Below are 17723 nucleotides of genomic sequence, written 5' to 3' on the forward strand. Positions count from 1 at the left end.
ATCAAATATGTAAAGATTCAACAAATGTAGTTAGCTACTGTTTTTTACATTAGTGCAGAAAATTCAGGAAGGCATAGTGCGTTCCTTAACTTGCAGGTTTTTATCTAAGTTTGCCATTACTTTGCTTTGTATATTCTTTGCCTGTTTAATCTTTTGTTCCCTTTATGTTCAAAGATACCAAGATTATGGAAGCCACCGGCGCTGCAGCCTGCATTTAAATTTAGTTATGGTACGGCCGTGCGGAAAGCGTTCTTCTGATGTGGGGCTGGCTTGCTCCTCTCTCTACATTATTAAACCTCCTTAAACACCTCCATTATACCGTTCACCTTGCTTGACTTCAAAGAGTGGTGCGGCTGCGTAGAGAGGGTGAGCCACAACTCTGCCGAGCGGGTTACCCGTGGTTTCTTAGAAATGCTAATGCGTTATCCGCCGTGTTTATGAAGTTATCTGTTTGCTGCTGGATTGGAGGGACTGTTCTGCAGCACCAGAGTCAAAACGATAAAACGTCCAAGACAAAGACAGCGGCTAAAGATATTTTGGGATTTGAAGTCATTGCCATTCACCTTCTGAAACCTTTTCCACCCACCCCACCCCCCAAAGAAAAAGAAAAATTAATTAAATCAGGAGGTTATTTCAGAGGAAAGCAAAGTTGACGCTATTCCTGAAGAACCTCTTGAGTGCAGTCTCACTGAGTCGCTCATGGAAATGATGTGGACGAACGCCTGGCTTATCGCTCAGAGTTTATTGGGAACTAATCTGTTCAAAATGTTTGGAATAAGCTAAAACCTGGCTTGCTCATCTAATGAAAAAGGTCAAAAGAGAGAAGAAAGTGCCACTGGTTTGTGTTAGGTGACACTGTGCCCTGCTTGTCTAATTTGATTACACAGAGCCACTAAAGCCCCAGGCAAAGCTGATTTTAGCTATAATCAGCTTCTTAACCTTTTGAGAACTAACGTAAACACTACCTACCAGTGGTTAATTATGTTGCTCTGTTACATACAACAAAGTGCAAAGGTAAAAGTGTAGAACTGCAGTAACACATGTTGTGACAAGATCACTCCAGGGGATTACAGCCCTCTGTGTTTTATCTGCACTCATTGATTTCTTTCTTAAAAATTAAAAATGAGCTATGAGCAGGGAGCATCGGTTTATCAGTTTCAGGCAGCATTGCCCTGTCATGCAACTGCCTCATCTCAGATTCCTCTTACGTAGGAAGGGGAGACCTAGTGTGGGTTGGACTGCTATGGTCACGGATCTGATATTTTTTAACTATTTTGGATTAACTTTGTTCCAATTGTTTACTTGTAATAAAGCATGCATGCTCCCTTTCTCTGTGAGTAGCATCTTCCAGAAAGTTTTGTAATCTTGTTTGGCAGATGCACCATGTCGATATGAGACACCTGTCTCTAGGTGGGATAAATGGGACGAATTTTATTTTCAGATTTTACATATACGTATTAGGCAAGAACCAAAAATCTTAGGCACAAAAACTGGCTCTCTGCAGAACCTGTGTATCGTAGTTTCCCATGTGTTTTGATTTGTACACTTTCTAGAGTTTGCCAGGAAATTTGCATTTCCATGAACTTCAAAACTTTTAGAATTGGAAGCCAATGGGCTTTTGGTGTATTTTAGATTTTCCTGACCCGTGCTGATCCATGGTGTTTATATAAAGGAAGCCTTGATCTACTCATCTTGTATATTTGCTACTCTTACATACTTGCTGCTTGGAGGTACCAAGTTGCCTCTGGACTTTCCACTCTGTAAAAAGTACATCTATTTTACTCTTTCTGTGTCCCACTGTTTTTGTCACCAGTGCCTCTAATGAGCATCATTCCTCTCCGACAGTCTGCTCAGAGAAGCAGCCGTAATGAATTATCATTACGAGCAGCATTAGCATGGGTGTTGCAGGGCAGCCTCGTGCTGCCCGTGTGCTCCACGGTATCTCAGAGGGCATCGTGGAGCTGGACCACCAGGCCTCAGGACCTTCAATGCTTTTTGCCCACTCGCTTCCCACCAAAACTCACGGTGGTATGCTGTGACAGCTGATGGATTAGCAGGGGTGTACTTATGCCAGGGAAATAGATGAGCCCTTGCTTAATTCAGATACTTATTTTATTAACTAAGATTAATACAGCCATAATGACTAGAGTTAGTAAAGCAATAACACTAAAGAAAACACTACTTGCACAAGAACAACAATAGATAACAAAACACTCGCACACGCAAGAACCTCACCGATGCATGACCTGTTGCGGTTATGTACAAGGTCGGAGTTGATCTCCTTTTCTTGCAGGCAATAGCTGTAAGGTTTACCATACACATATTTGTCCATGGCAAGGTTATAGTGTGCGGAGAGGAAACTGGGCAGGCTGCTAGCTTTTGAGCATCAGAGAGGTGGCAGACTCACTTAGCTGATTCTGAGCGTGGTGGTGAGTGGACCCTCGAGGTCTGGGCAGGAAGGAGAAATAGCTCGTTAGCTTCTGAATGTGTTAGTGATTTGGTCTTCACCTCAGGCTCCACAGTTTTCTCCAGGAAAGGGGTATGCATAAAGAAACTGAGGCTGACTCTGACCCCTTCGGGTGTCTTGCAAACCCTTTGGAGTTTCAGCCTCTCGTTGTACAAGTCATCTCATGTTCTGGTGGCCCTTCGCAGCCTGGCAGCTGTCATGCACAGCCGGGTGACTTCTGCCTGTGTCCTGCATTTCCCACGGGGCATGTACGAGGGAGGTTCTGCGGGCACAAAGATAACCCCATCTGTTAGTTGCAAATAATGTTTTCTAAGGTTTCACGTGGACTGCGTTTTGCCTAAATACCCAACATGGAACACCTTTTCTGACCTACTCTAACCATCCGTGTCTCCTTGCTTTGATTCATAGAAGAAGGAAAAAAAAAATAAAATTTCAAGTATTTGTTGTGTAGATCACCATGGCACCGGCTGCATTTCCTGAACTGATAGAAAACTTCATCTCTAGCAAAACAGGACATGATTATTCTGAAGCAACAGGATATTTTTCTACATCTTTTCCTTCACGAAAAAGAAGTGGGATCAGATTCTCTCTTCTGGTCCAGTTGTCAGAGCTGGGAGGAAAAGACTGCTGAGGCAGGTCTGCAAAACCCATTTAGGACTAGAAATCTTCATGCCTTCTTATTTCCTCAATGCGTTCCAGTTACAGGGAGGTTTTGTGCAGATTTTCTGCCACGTGAGTATCAGCTTTGCTCCAGAATTATTATCTGGGGACTGTTTGGGTTTGGCTAATCGCTTAGGATAGTAGAAGGCAATGAACAGCAATAATGCAGCAGGATTAGAGCCGTGTCTTTGCCCTCCAGATGGAAACTTTGGGCTCCCCGTACTCAGTTGTTAACTTAGTTTCTGGAGCACGTGGCACAGGCACCAGAGTTTGGCTGTGTCTTAATGAATTAAGTAACTCTGTGGTTACTCATGAAAGAAATTAGAGACTTCTTCCTGTTTCTGGATGTACTCAGCAGCAAGGGAAGGCAGTGCTGCACCAGTACTACTCGTGCCTTGACACCGGCAGCAGCTGCTCTCCAGTCCCTCTTTGAGGGGCAGCCTTTCTTCCCACCAACCGCCACGAGACATGAAAGCACTGCTGCTCCCGACTGCTGAAAGGTACCGCGTGCTGCACAGTACTGGGATCACAGCGACGGCAGATTTTGATCCCAGACCTAGCAGAAGTGGGACCCCGAAGAAGAGGAGTGTGGCTTGTGCAGGGGTGAATTTATCAGAGGCGGCACAGAGCGGATCACAGGAGCTGGAGTGAAGCGATAGTCGCTTTTCCCCCCTGGAGAATAAATTGCTACCCTTTGCAGCAGCAGACAGAAGATAAGTCAACAATGATGCATCGCCGGAGAAAAGACAAACCTTTTACTGAAATGTCTAAATAAGCGTATAGCTTGCGAAACTGTTGGTGAGGCTTCAGCTGGGAGACTGTGTATGCTGATGGGCAGCAGAGCCCATGAGAGAGGAGAAGGAACTGGAGAACCTGCAAAGGAAAGCAGCAAAAGTGATGAGAAGTCTGGGAAAATGTGGCCTTTGGGAAAAGGGTGAAAAAACTGAGAAGGCTTAACCTAAAAAAAGAGGACTGAAAGAAAGAACATGGTGGAAATCATCGGGTGTGTGAAATACTGTTGCAAAGAAGAAAGGAACCGTCTGCTCTCCGTACGCCTGGTAAATAGTACAAAAAGGGATAAAATTAAATCGCAGCAGGAAAAGCTTGGGTTAGACGCTAAGGGAGACTTTCTAATGGTATGGCTGGAGGATACTGCCTGTGGGCTCTCCGTCACTGGAGGAGGTGGTTAAGGACTGGTTAGACAGATGTTTGCCAGAAATAACACAGGTGCAGCAGGTCTTGCTGTGGGCCAGGGCACGGACCTGTAGACATCTCTGTCACACCTGCTTGTCCATGACTATATGAATAGGCAGAGAAAAAGTAAAAGCTAAGGGACTGAAAATCCAGGTGACGCAAAGATTCTCAGGTTTGTAGTTTTTAAGCTGTTTTCATAAATTTGAAAACACGCTTCCTGTCTTTTTTAAAGATATAAACACTGTACAATACAGTCGGGCAAAGCTTTTTAAGCAATGTAAAATAGGATTATTTTTTTTTTAGTATGTGTAAAGATAATACGTGGGTGAAAGTTTGAGTTTTGATTTCTGGCAGGTGTGTTGGGTGACATTATCTGTTGATTTTGGCAGGATACAGAGGACTGACAGTTATTGATAACAGTGTCCTCCCCAGTATGACATACAATAGCAAAAGAAGTTCTGTTAGGAAGTGTTAACCAGGAAGATGCTATCCCTTGTCATTGTTTTTGATGTCCACAGTGTCCCCAGTCAGGGAGTAAAGCAAATATATCGTATTGCTAAGGTGGCCAATCACACACAGGGAATAACAAATAAGCCTCTAGTAAAGTATTTATGAACAATCCGTTTACAAATTCATTGAATACATACATACGGCAAATGGATTGAAATCTGGATTGCTTTGTGAATTTGCTAACCAGAAAAAAAAAGGGGGGGGGGGGCAGGGCATGTGCATTTAGCTAATGTAATTTCTTATAAATAAACAAACCCTTTGTACAGCACAGTTAAACATGGAATAGTAAAAAGTGAAGTCTGCCTTTTATTCATGTTAATTCCAGAACATCTTCAGGCAAGCGATTTGCAATAAGAGAAATTTGTAAAATAAATTGTGCTGATCAATTTGTTCCTGATCTTACAGCTTGTAAATAATTCTTTGCTGAGAACACTACTACTTTTAACAGAATTGTGTGGGCTGTGGCCAGCTTCATTTCCACTCTGTTCCCAGGAAAGAAAGGAGGAAAGTGCTCTTGCATTCGCAGTGTTTTCCAGGGAGTAGATGGGAATAATGATATGGCTGGGGGAAAAAATGCACAGACCAGATCAAAACAGTACCCTGGGAACCTTTTATTTTATGTTTTTTCCCTTCCAAGAGGTCAGATCCCCAAACTCCTGGGAGTTTGGACAGTGGGGAAGCTTTAGTAAATGTGCAGTGAGAAAACTGCCAGATTGAAGGTTTCTTAAGTGCTACTGTCCAAAATCACCAGCCATGCCTGAAAGTAGTAATTCTTGACAGAACATGCACTCTCAGTATGTGACTTTTAGCTCCAGGGGGCAGAGCATATGCTTTAATGCCAAAAAGTTGTTTGGGGTTTTTTTACTGTGTTTGTGTCATAACCTTTTTTATGTTATGTTTTTATGTTTAAAGTTCTTTTCCTATTTCAGTCTTTGAGGCCTCCCATGAAAGCCTAACATAAATAACTGCAAAAAAATCCTGGAAGCCTGCAGATCATTTAAGATTTTCTTAATCTATAATTGATTCTTTGCATTATAGGCTGACGTGATACTCAGTACATACATACAGTGACATTTTAATTCACTCTGGAAGGGAGTCCTTTTCTTTTTTTTTTTAAGATTAAATAAGAGAAGGCATTTTGGCCCTACAGGGTTTGGTATGGTTGCTTTGCTAATTCAAAATATGCATCCTTCAGTCAGCCACGTATGATTTAATAAGTCCAGAAACTTCTGAGCACCCAGAGTTTCCATCACTGTTTGTATGACTGCGACATGAGGATCCTGAGCGCTTTTTTAGGAGGTGCTCAGCACCTTGTTGGGTTTGACCATTAATTCACCGACTGTGTTGAGACTCACACGGGCAGCCCTCTCTGCTCCTTTGCTGAAGCTTCATCGAAATTGTGTGGTCACACAGGTCTTCAACATACCTCTGTCTGCTTTTTTGGGGCGTCCTGAGTAATTTGCCTTGGTGGCAGAGCACAAGCTTCGCACGCGGTGACTCGAGCAAGGACAGCAACAGTTTGGGTTGCTTTGAGTTTTGTTCTTGCCCAGGGGCAGATGTCAGTCTCTTACATAAAAGCAGACAGTTAAAGGCACTTTAATAAGGCCGAGGTAATAAAACAGTCTGATTTAAGGGGTTTAACGCCCTGATTGGAAGGCTGATTGCGTGCAGGCTGGCTTGCTGCAGGAGGCCTGTGCACAGTCTCTGCTCTGCTATGGAGCTGCAGAATATTTTAGGGTGAGTCACAGACCTTTTAAGTACTCCTATTTAGATGTCTTTTCATGCTAAGTTCAGCAGGGAGAGGGTTAAAACCCATTTGGCACAGCCAAATGGAAGAGTTGGCATTATTCAATCTGGTGGGGAGAGGAATTGGTCCACCAACAATGTCACTAATTTATTAGAAGTGGCACTTGCCATGGCTTGGTAGAGCCATTACTCAAATCCATGCTTGCAAATTCCAGATACAATTCTTTTTCTATATGTTATACCTCATTTTCTCTTGATCTAATTCCATTTCAAGATCATGGATGATGGTATTAGGTACTGATAGCAGTATCTGTTGTTTGCATATAAAAATCGTAGGGTCATCTCAGAACATCAGCAAGTTGTCACACCAACAGTGAAGAAGTGCTTTCCACCATGTACAGTATTGCAAATACCAGATGCTAACAACTATTTCCTTCTCATTTATGGTTTTATAGTGAGTTGGTGGCGGTCTGTATTTTATTTACAGATGCTGCAGTGAAGTGATCAATTGCTGTCTTGCACTTTTTAATATAAATTTCTTGCCCATCTAGCTGTGTGGAAAAAGAGCTTGAAAATTTTTCAGCTAACATCAGCGAGGCTCGGAAGCAAGAACCCTTAAATTATTTTTTTAATCTCATGATTTTTCAGTCATCCTCATTGTTACTTTGTGAATTTTCAGAAGGTGGTGAGGGCAGAAATGCATTAGACAAAGCTGGAGACAGAGATTGAGCTCAGACTGCTCGGTCGCGGTGTACCGCACAAGCAGGAGTCAGCATGCAGATCTTCTCACCCAGGTCTGCCATGGGTGTCCTGAACTTGGATGGGCAACGAGGAGACAGACAGCACTGTGCATGCCCGCATTATGAAATGAGGGCAGTCTGCTTCACTGGATAATACTGGATAATAGGCTGTTTCATGCAAATAGTAACTCACTAGCAATTACATTATGCAGCTAGACACTGAAGGCAAATCTTACAAAAACCATTCTAAATTTGTCTCTTTGTTGTGATAGACAAGATGAATATGCAAATAAATGAATGGTGTGAATATTTTTTACTCTGTCTCAGGCAATACTTGGAATTAAGAAACCATGTCAGGGTCTTGGAGCGTGGCTCATGAGCTGCAGAGCTTTTCAATTCTGTCTCCAGTGGTCAGCCCGCAGCAGAGCCAGGGCTATTTCTGTCTGATGTTGGCAAAACTATATAGGAAATACAAAATTAATGTGTTTCAGTGGGCAAGTGCCTGACTTAACTCATAGCCTTGGCCGTGAATGGATATGGAGATAGATTGGTGGCTATTTAGCTTTCTCAGCCTCTGCCCGTCCCTTTGCTGACAACCTCCTCTTTGCCAAAGGCTATACGGGGGTACGCACATTCCTGCAATATGACAACATTAAACTGCAAAAAAAGTGCATTTGTGCTAATGTGCTGGGTAAGTTCATTTCTGCTAATTCTACCTCAGGGGCCGGCGTTCCAGCAGAGGGGCAGAACAAGCAGCAGGAAGCAGGAGCACTTCAAACCCCTGTAGCTGAATCTGCACAAAGTTCATGTGCTGGAGGCCTGAAATATGCTCCCCAGCCTGGAGCAGTTTTCCGAGCATGTGTAGAAATACTGTCAGGGTACATAAAAAAGCTTGTGCTGAGACTGCCTGTTCTGCAAGTGGAGAACAAGGTATTTCAATTTCTAGGCTTATAAATTGATGCTTAGTTGTTTACAGTACAGATGTAGAAGAATACCATTTGCAATGTTACCAATCCCTTTGATACTCACCAGTTTCTTTTTGTACTTAGATTCATAACTGTCCACTGTTCTTAGTTTATTGGTCTTTGTGGTTTGGGGTTTTTTTAATCTAAAGGTAGTTGAAGACTTGAAGTTGGACAGTCTTTAGTCATGGTCATGGTCATGGTCATGGTCAATGCAGAACTTCTCCACCCTCCAGCTCCTTGTCTACAGGAGGGGTCTCTGCCTGGCTTGTGAAATTGTCTGCCCTCAGTCCAAAACATTCCTCATTTAAAGGCAGTTTTGTTTCCTGGTCAATCCCAGGATCTCAAGGTGCACCAGCAGACAAAAGCACTGCCTGCTGTAGGTGTTTCACAGCAAACATGGACTACTTTTCTTAATGTCCCGCAGTAGGAGAAGAGGTCCTTGGGTTAGATTGGGTCATCTAGACACACAGCTGAGATGAGGTTGTCTCTTCTCTTGCCACGTGCAGCTTCTTGACAGAGCTAGTCTGCTTGTTCTGTTGGAACATCTCGAAGTGGGTGATCAATAGTAACAAACGTCAAGGCTTAACTGGACTGGAGAACCCCGCTGGGGCAGCAGAACCAGACACATGGGGTCAGCACTCAACAGGGTGCATCTGGGTGGGAGAGGTAGGAGCAGGGTTCTGGGTCTGGTGGTCCGGTCCCCAGAGCTTTTCCAGAGGGATGTGGGGTTGTTGGTGGCACAGGGCTTTTGGGCATTGCACCCCACTGGAAAGCTTCAGTCTGTGGCATGCATGGAGGTATTGTTAACCCAGGTCCATGCGTGTAGTGACTTTGTAAGAGGATTTTGGTCCAGGACCTGTACCTCGGTGGTGGATGTTGTATTAAATACTGCACAGGTACCACATCTCTTTTGCTTAATTGCATGATCCAGGTGTCTCAGCATCCCTCGTCCCTTGGTTATTCCTGTTCTGGAAAACTTTTCTGCACTGGCCGCATGGGCCAGGTTGGGCTGTGGACCTCGTGAGTTGGATGTCAGCTGGAAGAGGGTTGTGATTTAAAAGAAACAAAAATAGCAGAACCATTCACGTGGTCCATTTTTTGTTCTTTCCCTAAAGCTGTCTGCCCACTGCTGTCATTTCAGGTAAACCCTGGCTGTAATGTAAAAAAGCACAAAGAAATCAAACCTTCTTGAATGAGAAAGGTCAGGAGGAAATTCAGTCCGACCAAGGAGATTTATCTTAAGCTGTTGTAATATTGAATCGTGGAAGTGCAAGCCTGGAAGGGGCCTCAGGTGGCATATCCCTCTGCCAGGCGCCAGAATGATAAAGCTACAGCTTCGCTGTCAGGTGCTTGTTTATACGCAGGTTTGCGTACAGGCTCTGTCTGTACGAGTGTGGTGTGATGGAGGTGTCTAGGAGGTGCAGCAGGTTCTGTATGCCAATACAGTCTTCTGGGGATGGAGGTCACATGGACCCACCTCTGGTGTCTCCTCACAGGAGTCCATTTCATTTCTGTTTTCTGAATAGGCATATGTAGTTTCCCCTGCCTTTCTGCATCCCGAGGCAAAGAGAGGTCTTGCACTAACCTGAAGCTCACGACAGTCAACAGCAGCCGCATGTGTCACCTGCAGCAAACAACCATTCAGACAGCCTTCACCCAGCCATCAGGACTGGTGCCTCCTGATGACAAACCTTCTCATCCTTTGGAGGTACCGCATCGTAGCCTTCAGGACCTAGGTGGGAGCTAGATTGTCCAAAGGTACCCCCTAATTTCTCCATGCTTTACTTCCCCATCCCTAAAGCGGAGATGCCACTTCTCTCCTGTGGTAGTAAATATGATCCAGGTGGTAGGACGTTCAGACCATACGGCAACGAAGACATATGCATACCCAAGACAGAAAAAGCCAGAGTGTAGGAGATCTCTTTGTTTTAGCTGAGCTGTTTATTTTGGAAGGAGGAACCACGTTAGGAAGACAGCTTTAGCAAAATCTCGACCAGCTGCTATGAAAACATCAGCTGAAGTTTATTGGATAGTGATAAAAAAGAGAAGAGTGAGATCAAATTCCTGTCACTGCTGGTAACAGGAACACATGAGATGCGAGGATCCAGAAGGGAAAATGCTGCAAAAATATGTCTGGCCCTGCCCGTGGTGGTGTTATATACATCTGATGTAGTGGAACTGAAACATCAAAAGTGATTGAAAGTATATCTGAAGATGTGTAACCTGTGGCAGACCTTAATATTTACAAATGAGAAACTGAATAAGTATTTACTACTATGATCATTTATGGCATACAAGTAAACCATGAGATAGCCTTTGAAACAGTAAAATAGAAAAAAATTTAAAAATCTATAATTTTAATCAAAAGTTTGTTTCAGTCATTGAAATTCTGTTATTGCTGCTTACAAACATTAAAGTCAATCAAAACATCAGTAGCCTGCAAGATCAATATTTTTAATATGTTTGCATTGCAGTGCTGCAGATTTTTGGCTAATGGATCTCACCCATATTGATTTCCATGGGAAATGTTAGTCTGATACTGAAATAATTAAAAAAAAAAGCCAGGGATTATTGGTTTGGAATTTTAAAGGAGATAGAAGTATAAAAATTGGTTATTGACTGAATTGCTTGGGGTGAATGAACCTTGGGCACTTGCAATAAACTTGTAGCACAGAGTCATTACCGAATACTACCTTAGTCCCTTAAACCTAAAATCAGTCAATAACCTATTATAACAATGCAAATTGTGGTGAAATAACATAGCAGGTCGTTTTCAAAGCAGCAGGATATTCATAAGCATCTACATACATATATGGATGGATGTATTAAACCACCTCTGGGATATGCACAACAGCTGATTTTCAAGTTTATTTTAATATATTGAGTTTATGTTGATATTAATGCAAAAAGTTGATTTGAAGTAATTGTTTAAAATAAGTTTAATGGCTCTGTGGCTACTAAAATGAATTAAAATGCAGTAAAATATTATGTACAAATGCATAAACAAGTATATTCGATATTGTCCCAGTTCTGGACAAAGGCAGGGTGATTTCTTTTTCTATTTATTCTGCATTTTGAGGTGGGGGGGGAAACTACCAGCAGTGAGTATCCTGAACCTGCACAGGTGTCCTGGACCCAGACTGTCCTCACCCGTGCCCCATCGCTGTCCTGGTTTCTGCGCTCCTTATTCATCCCCTTATTCCATATGTATTATGATTTTACTTACCTAGCATAATTCTTCTCTTTTTGAGAGAGGATTCTCCTTGCACATGGGAATCATGCCTGTCTGTGATACCTGGTGAAATAAATCAGTTCTCCGTTGCAGAATATACTCTGCATTTCCCAGCCAGGGACTGGATGAGTTTACCACAGGTAGGGCAAAGCGTTACTGGCTAGAATACTAATTTTTATTCACAGCTAAATGAAACACCTGAGCAAAGAATTGCCTTTCCTTTCCTGCTTTAAAAACGCTCTAAGCCTCTGTTTTGCTCTACGCTGGGGACCAGTAGCTCAAGTGTTTCTGCTAAAAGTGGATAGTGCAGTATGCAAGCTGTCAAGTGAAATATATTTTCACCTGAGCTGTATAAATATTTAACAAGTATATACTAACACAGCAATGATAACTAAGTGCCTGTGATAGTGTGGGAAAGAGAGGTTGTGTTTATGTTTTATTATTACAAAGTCATCTGTGGACACTTTCTGATTTTTTTTTTTTCCCCTAATTTGTTACTTTGCTCATACCTGACAAGGAACAAAGTGGACTAAGTTTCAGTGCTCCGCTTGGGTCAAAATATAGGAAAATAAGCCATGTGCGGAGCTCAGCAGAAACCTGGTAGAGGCAGGATCAGTAATTGGTGCTTCACTTTAACTACAGATGTCTGACAACATGCAGGTTATTGTATCCCGCCGGAGTCTCAGTGGACTGGTGCCTTTTGGGAATAACTACTAATGAAGTCTAAAATTTCTCGGTAAACTTGTTAATAGGAGTCTCATCGTTGGCAAGGTACCTCTGTAGTTACTCTTCAAGTCATGTAGTTTCTGAATAATTAACATCCTCCAAATTGCTCGAGCCACTTATTTAGGACAGAGAGATGCATGCGCTGTTGGTGGCGGTCCAGCATCAGTCAGAAGTGCCGGGCAGCGACCTGCCCATCCCTGCTGCCGCCTGGGACCCCACATTGCTGTATAGGATTGGGCTTGGGCCGGTTTTGGACTGTCTTCCTTCTTATTTTGCCTTTACTGGAATGGATTTCACTTTTCAGGTCTTTTTCACCGTTGTTGTTGGTTTTTAAGTCAATACCAAAACAACGTTTCAGAATAAAACTTCCCTTATTTTCCAGTTCTGCACCCCAGAAGTGCTGATGTGTGTCTCTATTCTGTTATTTTTAAAAGGCACGGTAGAATGATGAGGAATGCTTCCTAAAAACAAAGAAGTAAGGGAAGATAAAATCTTCCTTTGTGAAAACCACTCTTCCTCATAGCTTGAAATTTTTTAAAGTAATTAATAAAAATTAATATTTTAACTTTCTTCCCCATCAGAAGCAGAGACTAAATATGTGAAGGCAGGGGTAATGAAAAAGGAACATGAGACCTCCTCCACTCTTGGTACTTTAAATTTCATCTTTTCTTAGTGAGGAAAAGAAAAATATTTTAAAAGGAAGTAAAAATACTAGTGTGTCCGTGTACCCCCCCTTGTTTTTGCAGATTTTCTAACCCTTTTCAATTCAAAACAGAGAAATGTGAAAGTTTGAGCTTTAGAACATTTCCTGAAGAGAGCAAACTAAACCAACCAAGAAATCCAACAATGCTGCATATTTTTTCCAAAATCTGTATAAAAAAGACCAATTTATATAAACTCTAGAAGCTGTATTTAAAAAAAAAAAACAAAACCTTACATGGCACCATAGCAAAAGTTTAAAAGAGCCAGAACAAAGGAGAATAAAACATTCTTGGTCATTGCGAGTCACCTTCATGAATGAAGTAGGAAGGAAAAGAAAGATCAGTAAGTACAGCGAAGGTCTTGTAGCAGGTTCACGGGTGGGTATGGAAACCAGCGGTGACTTGACATGATGCGACTTGCAGCAGGACCCTACAAACACAGAGACGAAGACCTTTTTCCCATAAACAATGCCAGGATGTTTTTTCCCATGCATCCTCTGTTTTGCTATCCACTCCCCCTGGTCCCCTCCGGGTGGTGACACCAGCGGGACGGAGGCAGCCCTGCCAGGTTGCAGAGACGTTTGCCAATGAAAACACTATTGTGTGCTGACTCTGGCACCCGATGCAAGTTCATCATCCCTACAGTAGTGAAACAGCTACAGTTATTTTCATAATCTCCCTCTGTTAAGTGAAAGTAATGGTTTTTTGCAAGGGGCGGGGGGGAGGTTAATGCTGCGGTTCGAAAGCGCAGTAAATATTTTTTAAGATGATCACGCTGTGTTTCAGAGCAAGCAGTCCGAATAGCTATGCGGGGAGAGTCATCTGTTTTGCTGGGAAATGTTCGTAACAGAGGCAAGGGCTGAGCATCAGAGCTGGGGGTCTGCAGGTGGGGGTTTGACACCCCAGCAAAGCTTCCCAGGATGGGCTGTAACTCAGACAGCCCCAGGGGACCCGATTTATGGCCACGTCCCTGGGCTTCACCAGACCCCTGTATTTTACACCCTTTGCTCAGCCTCCACACGAGATGTCCCAGGAGATGATGTTGCTCAAGTTTCTGTGCCAGGGGATTTTTCTACAGCTCCGTCAGATACATTAAGTACTTTAACATCACTTTGGCTTCTTCTTATTCAGAATAAAGAGGCCAGAGTGGGAAACCAGCTCATCCTGGGAAAGCAGTTGTGAACTGGGTTTAAACACAAGTAAACTGTCAGGGGAAGTGATGGGAATAACACAGTCCTGCATCCCGGAGTGGCAGGGTAGCCTGGCCACAGAGCCCTAAGCACAGGTTCCCACATGCTGAGCTGAGGATATAACCCCTAAATGGAGTAAATTATCAGGGCTTTAGCTGCATAACTTGCCTTGACTTCAGTGGGCATTGTGGGGCTAAAACTTTAAGCAATGCCGTACAGATTTAGGAGATACTCTCTTGGAAATGTTAAAAACATCACATTTTTTTTGCCTTTGTTTTCTGAATTCTGTGATCATATGCAGAAATGGTCATAATAGAGGAGGTTACTCTGATAACCTCGTGGCTTGCTTACAGAGATAACAGTGACTTCAGAAACACAAAATAAAAAAAACATGTAGAACTCCTAAAACTTTTTTTTTTTTTTTTTGCACAGACACACAAAGCTCTGTTCTTTTTTCCCAGAGTAGAAGCACGTTTGTCAGCATGGTTTGAAATAAGTATTTTAAATCTGTAATCTGATTGTATAAACTGCAGAAAAAAATTCCTCTACTCAAGTATACTGCATGTATGTCTACATGCACACAAATAGTGAACAGGAGCTGGCATATCAAGGCATCAAAGAGTTTTTTTCCTCATGTTTGCAATGTCTATATTGTTCATCACAGAGAAGTTGCATAGGTTATTCTTGCAAGGTGACATATATACGTCACCTGGTATAGAAAAATGGTGATGGGAAAATCGTAAAAGCGTTGTAAAGCTCTGCAGAGACCTATTTTGTGTCTCCAGTGGCATAGGTGGTCACCTGCATTCGGCTAAGTTTGCAAACACGCCTTTTTGGTGGCAATGCCTACTTCAGGAATTTCTGACCCTTTTTGGAAAGGTTCTGCATTAGGCCAGATGGGGTGGCAGGGCAGCGTTAGCAGCCATGCCATCGTGCCCTGCTGCAGCCCCAGCACGGCGGGCAGAGAGGGACTGGGGAAAGCCACCGGTATGTGCTGGTGGCAGAGACAGATCCTGGCCAAGCCGCAGCCCGGCTGAGCAAAGCACCGCTCCGCAGGCTTGCAGGGAGCTCCTAAAAACTACCACCGGCGATGACCAAAACGGATTTTAACTGGAACTCTTACCGGGATCTGAGGACCCTGAAGAAGGCGGCCGAATTCCAGCTTTGATGTGGTGACAGCGTCTTGACGATCAATAATATAGCTTTAGATAATTATTCTTTCTTGGGTCAATAATACGTTTTGTTTCTGTCAGGATGCAGGAGGTACTCCTTTCTGGCGATGCCACTAGGTTTCATCCAAGCATTGTTATCACAGTTTTGCAGTGTTTGAATCTTTTCAATGACTAGAGAAGTTAGTGAGCTGATTCAGCTTTTTATTTGTATTTCTCTTATTAACCTGCAATTATTAAAATTATGGTGGATGTTGGCATGTTCCTAAGTAGTGGGATTTGGAAACAAAATGTTCAGCGTGGCCACAGTTCGGGAAAGTACTTGAAGCATGATGCCACAGGACACTGGACACTATTGCATCTTACTGAATTTAACACAAATCAGGGATGTGTAGCATCCTGCAGGACTGATACCTCAGTCATATACCCTGAATTTAATGCATGCTGAAATCTTGCAGGGAATTTAAGCAATATTTTCAGATCTGCAAGCTTCAATTATGTTTATACTTTCATATGTGCAAAATGCTTAATTCTGAATGTAATTGCTAATTTCCTACTGTGCGATATGCTGTTACATTTGTAATCAAGTCTTCCAGACAGGTAGTTTCTCTGCACCTGAGTAAGATGGTTGTAAAACAGAGAAGCTGCATCAGTTCAGTGGATATTACTGTTGTTAGTATAGTAAAATACAGAAAAAGTAGCAGCTCCATGACAGCTGGGCAGTCTTATGATCCTACCCAAGAGTCAGTGTTCTGCTTTAAGCCAAAAATGTACAGAAAAGTAAAGGTATGGTATTTAATCAATAGAGTACAACTTTTTGGACTTTTTAAGTTTGGAGAAGTTAACGGCTCCCTTCAAAAAGGAAATCGGGAATAGTATGCAGCGATTGTACAGCAGCATAGTGGTGCAGAAATACCTCTAGAGTCAGGGGTGCTGGAACTGCATCACCATCTCATACCTCTTTTTCCCTCGCCTAATTCCTCCTTACTGTCATAATGGGGGAGAAATTGATTCCAAATGTGTTTTCTTGACCCCCTACTCTATACATGTTAGCACCTAACCTTAAGTGATGTTTCTACAGTCTCGCCTGTATTTACAGTAATTATATGCATAATGTAGCATATTATTGTCTGGACTTCCTGTTTAATCAGTACAGAGCTTCTTACAAGTGCAGCTGAAAAGGGCAAACAAAATTAAAGCTTTATATACCAAAACAAGTTTGATTTGCTAAGCTCCCAGCATTCCAAAGTACACAGATTTGTTCCACCAAGTTTTGCGATGGCTTGCAGATGGGCAATGATTAATCAGAGAGCTAACTGTGAAGTAGTTTGCAATTAAACTGGAAAGCTCTGAAGCATGCTAATTGAATCAGAAAATTAGAGACACTGAACAGTAATTGGCTATTTCTCATGCAGCAGGTGCCAGGCCACTCATCTGTGGAACAAGGTATTTAAGGCGCATTAGCACTAGTAAAAATACTTCTTGATATGGAACAGTCAGATTTTCTGCTCATTTTCACTATGGATGTCAAAACACACAGCTGTGATGTCTAGTGCCCACAGCTCATGTTGCAACATGAGTTTGAGCGGGGTTGTCATGAGCCTACGTATATGCAATGTCTTAGATCAGGCTGAAGTTGGGGTACCTTAGTAACTTCCTAGTTCTTGCGGACGAGCAAATCCCTCCTTTTTTTTTTTTTTTTTTTTTTTAAGTAAACATAGCATGATGTTTTTCACGGTAGCAGTCCGGGTTGCATAGTTGATCGTCATGTGCTAATAACCTCTTCCAGGCTTAGTGCGGGGAGATCGGCTCTGCACCTCAGGGTCCTCCTCCATAAACCAGGGTGATGCTTGCTCATCTGCTGCTGTCCGCTTTGAGTTCTGCCCACGGAAAAGTGATGTATGGTCACTACAATGGCGTTTGAAAATGAGTTTTCACTACACCATTCTGCTTCTCAGTCTTTGCTGAAAAAAGAGACTTTTTTTCTGTGCACTGCTTATGAATGTGGAGATTAGTGGAGTGTGGATTACTGAGGTTCTGCGAATTGCATTAACGAGGCACCATCACTTTTGTCTCGTTTTTCTGCAGATTTAAAAAATTGTAAGTTTCTAGTTGAATATTAGTTGAGGGCATCAACAGTATAAATCTAATACTGCTGTGAGCTTAGTAGATGCATAAAGCCAATTCATATCATGTCTCAGCATGAGTTTATATCTTCTAATTAGTACCACCATTTTATAGAGAGCACATGCAATGAAAGTTTGTTTGCCATGCCAACAGGGACCAGAGCACATACAGTAGTTTTGCTATAGTAGAGTGATGGTGCTGTATGAGCACAAACAACTTGTAGCCTGAGCAGTAGGTAACCAGAAAAGAGGGGGATTTAATAAGTGAAATGGTGGAGAGTTTTTACAGAGATATAA

General features: G+C 42.6%; 1 protein-coding gene across 3 annotated transcripts in view; it reads left to right on the forward strand.

Annotated features, from left to right (window-relative positions):
• Nucleotides 1–17723, forward strand: part of FAM172A (family with sequence similarity 172 member A) — a 272178-nt gene that overhangs the window by 217957 nt on the left and 36498 nt on the right. The window contains exon 11 of one of the 3 annotated variants that reach the window (XR_003922007.2): nt 175–366. The exons of the other annotated variants lie outside the window; for them this stretch is intronic. The gene's annotated coding sequence lies outside the window, so the exon portion shown is untranslated. The remainder of the gene's footprint in view (nt 1–174; nt 367–17723) is intronic. 3 annotated transcript variants of the gene reach the window in all.

The sequence above is a fragment of the Aquila chrysaetos genome, chromosome Z (genome assembly GCF_900496995.4).
Source record: "Aquila chrysaetos chrysaetos chromosome Z, bAquChr1.4, whole genome shotgun sequence".
Lineage (NCBI taxonomy): Eukaryota > Metazoa > Chordata > Aves > Accipitriformes > Accipitridae > Aquila > Aquila chrysaetos.